Source organism: Suricata suricatta, chromosome 17 (assembly GCF_006229205.1).
Source record: "Suricata suricatta isolate VVHF042 chromosome 17, meerkat_22Aug2017_6uvM2_HiC, whole genome shotgun sequence".
NCBI lineage: Eukaryota > Metazoa > Chordata > Mammalia > Carnivora > Herpestidae > Suricata > Suricata suricatta.
The window spans coordinates 17,751,650-17,758,351 of record NC_043716.1 but is presented as its reverse complement, the minus strand read 5'-3'; positions in this window follow the sequence as shown (position 1 = coordinate 17,758,351).

Genomic DNA, 6,702 nt, shown 5'->3' with positions numbered 1-6,702 from the left:
GGTTAATTTAATTTAATTTATTTCATTTTATGTTTATTTATTTGAGAGAGTGCAAGCAGGAGAGGGGCAGCGAGAGGGAGACAGAGGATCTGAAGCGAGCTCTGCACTGACAGGCTGACAGCAGCGAGCAGGGCTTGAACTCACGGACAGCGAGATCATGACCCGAGCCAGTGTCAGATGCTCAACTGACTGAGCCACCCAGGCACCCATTTATTCATTTTGAGGGAGAGAGAGAGACAGACAGCTCAGGCATGAGGGCATGTGAGTGGGGGAGGGGCAGAGGGAGAAAGAGACAGAGAGGATCTTAAGCAGCTCCACGCCCAACGTGGGGCTCGATCTCATGACTATGAGATCATGAGCTGAGTCAAAATCAAGAGTCAGACGCTTAACTGACTGAGCCAGACAGGCGCCCATAGACCTATTTCCTTTACCCTGGAGGGACAGATTATTATACTCATTTCTATAGATGAGGGAATACAAGCTCAGGGAGGTGACAAACTTTCCCAAGGTCACATAGAATCTATCCGAGTCCAAGAAGTCTCATTGTCCACTCAAGGAAACAGGCAAGGAAAAAAACAAAAATACGTGGTGTGTGCAAAGGTCTGTGGGCATTTGGAAGTTACAAGGATTGATTCTGGGGGTGCCAGGATGGCTTAGTTGGTTAATCGTCTGATTCTTCTGTTTATTTACTTTTTTAATGTTTATTTATTTTTGAGAGAGAGACAGAGAGAGAGAGAGAAAGAGAGAGAGAGAGAGAGAGAGAGACAGAGCGTGGGTGGGGGAGGGGCAGAGAGAAAAGAAGACACAGAATCCACCAAAGCAGGCTCCAGGTTCTGAGCTGTCAGCAGACAGGGCTTGAACCCACCAACTGTGAAATCATGACTCAAGCTGTAGTTGGACGCTTAACTGACTGAGCCACTCAGGCGCCCCTTGTCTGATTCACTTTTGGCTCAGGTCATGATCTTGAGGGTCGTGAGTTCCAGCCCCACATTGGGCTCTGCACTGACAGTGTGGAACCTGCTTGGGATCTTCTTATTTTCCCTCTTTGCTTCCCCACCCTCAGAAAAAAAAAGGCTGATTCTGTTTTGGGAAAGGGGTGAGGGGCTCGTCAGCTTGATCCACATACAGGAAGAATGGAAACGTATGTAGGGGAGGTGGACAGGAAGGATCGGAGGCAGAAGTGACAGCCTGAGCAAGGTCCCTGTGACATGACACTCCACGGCGTGACCCACGAGTGTTGAATAAAAGTGGTCAGGACCAACAGCGAAGCAGGGTTTCTAAGCTTGTTGACAGCCCTGTGGTCCACGGACATGCTTGCGGAGGCCCCGAAAGCCCCATGAAGTTGTATCACAATTGTGAGTGTGTGTGTGTTACTCTTTCCCAGACACACACTTTTTCTTTTCATCAGATTCTTAGAACTGGGACGTTGACCTGAAAAAGCCTTGAGGGGCACATGAACCTGGACAGTCAGCAGGGTCTGGGCATAAAGGGCGGTGTGGGCCTTGTTTCAGGAAGTCATACTTCACACTGAGGTCAGCGAGGGACCCACGGGTTTTTAGCTGGCGAGCGACCTGGGAGAGGCCTCCGGAAGAGAGCACAGGTTACTGTGGGCTTTCCTTTCAAAGGAGAGTCTTTTCATAAACTATAAAGTGATGTGACCTTTACTGCTCTGTTCCCCGAGTCTAACATGATGTAAGCACATTTCAGGGGCTCACTGAATATTTGATGAATGAATGAATGAGCACAGGTAACAGATTATAGGGGTCATCTCTCCAGAGCGACTCCATACATTTCCTGGATAATTTCAGAGGAAATCAAGGAAAGCAAAGCTTCTCCTGGACTGCCCCTAGGTTCTTAACTGCCACCTGTCAGTCCTGGGGTGGAGGTGAGAAATGGGGAGAGTAGGCGTGGCCACACCTGACTGCAGGGTACGGTGCCTCTGACCATGTCCTGCAGTCTCTTTGGGGGGACAGAGGCCAAGATGGTCCAGATCATTTCTTTCCTCCTTCCATCTTCAACCCATCAGCTGTCAGGCATCCACTCTATTTCCTCTGTCTCCTCCCGGCCCACCTGCTCTTGTGAACTCGGGCCACTTTGGCAGTCTCAAAACCAGTGGCCCTGCTTTTGCCTCTGCCTCTCTAACATCCACTCTTCATGCGGTGGCCAGAGAGATCTTTGAAACACGTATAATCGTCAGGAGTGTGGCTTTCTTCCCATGTACTTAGAGAGCTATGCTTCTCAAACTTTAATATACATTCAAGTCACATGGGGATCTTGCTGAAAATCCAGGCTGCGATTCAGTTGATCTGGGGGCAGGGCTGGAGATCATGCACGACGCAGGAGCTCCCTGGCGATGCGGGAATCTTGGGACCATATTAAGGAGGAACAGAGACATAGAGAAAAATCCAAACTTCCTGCCCAAGTCCTACCTCATCGGGCTCCTTTCCAGCAAGCCACGCCGTCCTCTGCACCCCTGCTCTTCTCTCCCTGTGCTGTAGCCACACTGGCCTTCATTCTATTCCTGGTGCGTGCTGAGTTGTTCCTGCCTCAGGACATTTGCACGTGATGTTCCCACTGCCTAGAACGCCCCCTTCCCAGAGCTCCACATGGCTTGCACCTCCTCTTTATTTAGATCTTAGTTCAAGATCAGTCAGAGAGTACTTCTCTGACCACTCGAGCTAAAGAAACACCTTGTACCCTGGGGACTTGCTAGCTCCTCCCCCCTCACAACATTTATCCGTCTTCAAATTTACCCTGGCAGTGGTATATTTGTTGACTTGTTAACTTCTTGTCTCCACTCTCAGGTTTGTGCCATGTGAATAAAAGCTTGATTTCCTTCACCTGGCCTATCCCAGAGCCTGGCTTGAGGCAGGTGCCCTTCTTGTGCTTTCTGGGTCTAGGCAAGAACAATGCCTGCGCGGCTGCTGTGGTGCCGAAACGCACGCAGGGTTGTGCAAGCTTTGAAGGCTTCGGGGCAGAGGGGAGGGCAGAGGGAAGGGGTGAACTCTTGGTCCTGAGCATGCCACACAAAAGTCTCAAGGGTCTGGAGGTGAAGTTCAACCCAAGAAGCACCACATAATGGACGAATTCATCGAAGTAGGAGACACTCACTCTGGAGGGTGGGGGAGGAAAGTAAGCAACACTAGTTAACTGAGGCTCTTGGAACCGGGCCTGCGCACAGTATTTCACCCATAAATACAAATAAATACGTCGAACCCTTACTCTGAGACCATCACTTTGCAGAATTCTCTCTGTTCTTCCTCACAACACGTGCTCTCCCTCTTGCAGATGAGGAGAAAGGAAAGAGAAGGCTCGCTCAGGGTCATACAGCCCATTCAGGGACAGAATGGAGAACCCCACTCGCTGTCCCGTCTTCGCCTGCTCTTTACTGTGCCCTCGCACCTGTTACCACCCGCCATACTGGGCATTCTACTCATTTATTTAGGATGTGTCCTCTCTCCCCAGAATATAAACTCCCGGAGGACGAGCGTTATTTTGTTTTGCCTACTCCTGTTTCCTGGAGCTCAAAATAGGATTTAAGATTTGAGGAATACTTTCTGAATGCTAAAGGGATGAATGAAGGGATTATTTTTAAAGCCTTGCTTTCCGAATCTCTCAGAGTCAGTGGTGTAAAAGTGTGGCCGACAGACGCCCGGACCTGGATGGAGAGGGCCGCAGTGCCTCCAGGAGGAAAGCTGTGGCTTACTGAATGATCACAGGGCAGACTGTGTCCGCAGAAGAGGGGCTGACCGGCCACACGGAGCCTGCCCAGAAGCAGGGGTTTGTCCAGTCTCCAGCCCTCACACCGCTCCCAGGCTGGCAGTCACCCTTCTCCAGCTGCGGCTTCCTACATAAAAGGGCCCTGGGGGGAAAATGTGTCAACCAGGCCCCAGTGGCAATTACAGCTTGATGTAAATGCATAAATAGGCACTTACCAGGAAACCTCTTGGGAATTGAGTTAGAAGTGAGTCATTTACTCAAATCTGACAGCTCTGGCTACCAAACAGAGACCGTGAACCAGCCAGGACACGCTATGGACGGTCCCTTGAGATAGTTCCCTGGGCCCACTGACCTTCCTCTGCACCAACCTTTTTATCTTATTATTATTTTAAATGTTTATTTATTTTTTGAGAGAGGGAGGGGCGGAGAGAGGGAGACAGAATCTGAAACAGGTTCCAGGCTCTGAGCTGTTAGCACAGAACTTAACGCAGGGCTCAAATTCTGGAAAGCGAGATCATGACCTGAGCCGAAGTGGGATGCTTAACCCACTGAGCCACCCAGGTGCCCTACACCAACCTTTTTAGTTTTTTTATTTTATTTTTGAGAGAGAGACAGAATGCAAGCAGGGGACGGGCACAGAGAGAAAGGGAGACACAGAATCTGAAGCTGGCTCCAGGCTCTGAGCTGTCAGCACAGTCCCTGACATGGGGTTCGAACTCACAGACTGCGAGATCATGACCTGAGCCCAAGTCAGGTGCTCAACTGACTGAACCACCCAGGCGCCCCAGGATCAACCTTTTTAAAGTTTAGGCTCCCAGACCCTGCAGCATCAGCCTCACTGAGAACTTGTTAGAAATGCAAATCCTCCAGCCCCACCCTTCAGCTGCTGAATCAGAAGCCTTGAGTGTGGGGTCCATCACTCTTCGTGTTCACAGGCGTGTCAGGAGATTCTGATTCACAGTCAAGTTTGAGAACAGCTGTTACACAGTCTCAATTTGGGGTCAATTACTATTCCTGCAGGGGCCATGGACTGGGCTAAGGTAACAGGATTGGGGGCTTCACAGATACAGTACACGGGGTTCTGTTTTAAATTAAGTGGGGGATTGGATTAGTGATTCTTGGTGGGAAGGGTCATGACTTAGGGAGGAAGCCCCTGTGTTTCAGAAAATCTTCAGAGGAGGGGTTAGTTTGCAAATGCACATTTTAAAGTTATAGTTTTGTATGTTAGTTTTGAAATTTCAAATGACATTAAAGGAAGGTTTAAAAACTTAAAAAAAATGTTTATTTATTTTTGAAGGAGATGGAGACAGAGCGTGAGCTGGGAAAGACCAGAGAGAGAGGGAGACACAGAATCTGAAGCAGGCTCCAGGCTCTGAGGAGCCGGACTCTGGGCTTGAACTCAGGAGCCATGAGATCATGACTTGAGCTGAAGTCACATGCTTAACTGACTGAGCCACTTAGAGCCCCAAGGAAGGTTTAATATCAACTGCCACTCAGTACTGTGTGTAAAGTTCAGGTAGGAATACAATACTTGGACACTATCTCCTGTTCAATCCTCCTCCTCCTTCTTCTTCTTCTTCTTCTTCTTCTTCTTCAAAAAGAAGGTGGAGTGGGAGGAGAGAGAGGCAGACACAAAGAAAGTGCTCATTTCTCTGAAATGGCCTGAAAGATAGAAGAAACGCAGCCTAGCATGTGCCTGAAGAATTCAAGACATGGGTCGCACAACGTTACTGAGCTCCTACTGTGGGACCTGTGTTGCGTTTGGCTCTAGGAAGAGGACACAAAGATAAATTATTTAGCCACTTCTGCAGTCAAGGTGCTTCCATTCTAAGAGATATTTCTTCTGATTAGCTGATGCTGGAAGTGCGCATGGTGTGCTTTTGATGAAGAGTCCTCGGTTTTCAGTTCAGCCAACTAACGGGATACACCGGGAGGGGCAGGAGGTGGGAGGGGAGGATGGGGGGATGGGTCGTGGCCTGAATGCGGAATTAAGAGGCAAAGAAAATACAAAGGCGCGGCGCACACAGGTCCGTAGCGGTATTGTGCCCACGGCCACAACTGACATCTGGGGCCACGGTTAGGAGATCTGAGGTTGGTCAGTAACAATTACGAGCATTTATCTAGTTATTACACGTGTCAGTGATTAATTTAACTCATTCTTTATACGAGCCCTAGAAAATAAGCACTACTGTCACTCAATTTTTACTGATGAGAAAACTCGGGCAGAGGTGAGCCCACAGCTCAGCCGTCACACAGATAGGTAGAGTGTGAATTTGAACCCAGGCTGTCTGTTCTAGAGCGCCCCAAGTGATAAGTCCGTGAGTCACCCCAGGCATCTGGACTGGCCTGCTGTGTTGGGGTGGCAGAGGGACTGGATACTTAGTTTGATGGGTAAATACGATCCTGAAGAAAGCTCTGACGTCTTTCTCCACGCCCCAACATTCCCTTCGGCGACGATAATCGAGAGTCCAAGCTCCGCGAACCAGCCGGAGGACATATACTTTAGGCCCCTTCCCACTAGATGGCGACCCCCAAACCCACACAGAAATTCAGGAACCTCCACTGTCCCCACCTTCCAGGGTTCGGCTGCCACGGCAGAAAAGCAGGAAGCGCACCCTTCTCGCATCCAGGGCCCCCCCGCCCCCAACTCCGGCCCCTGCCCCGCCTCATCCGGGGGTCGTGGGAAGCCCCTAGGCGGGAGGCAGGCGTGGAGGGGGCGGGGAGACGAGGCCGCCCCCAGGTTCTGGGCGCCGGGGGGAGAAGCTGGCGCGCAGCGGCCACTCCCGGAGAGCAAGGGCGGGGCTCCCCTGCACTGCCGGAGCCCCGCGGCCGAGGGATAAGGTCAAGCCCTTCGGGCGCTGGGCGGGGACGCGGGCCCCGAGGGCGCGGGCCGGGCGGCAGGTGCGCGGCGCGGACTACAAGTCCCAGCATGCCCAGCTACCCTGACCCGGCCCCCGCTGCCGCTTAAAAGCTCCAGGAGCC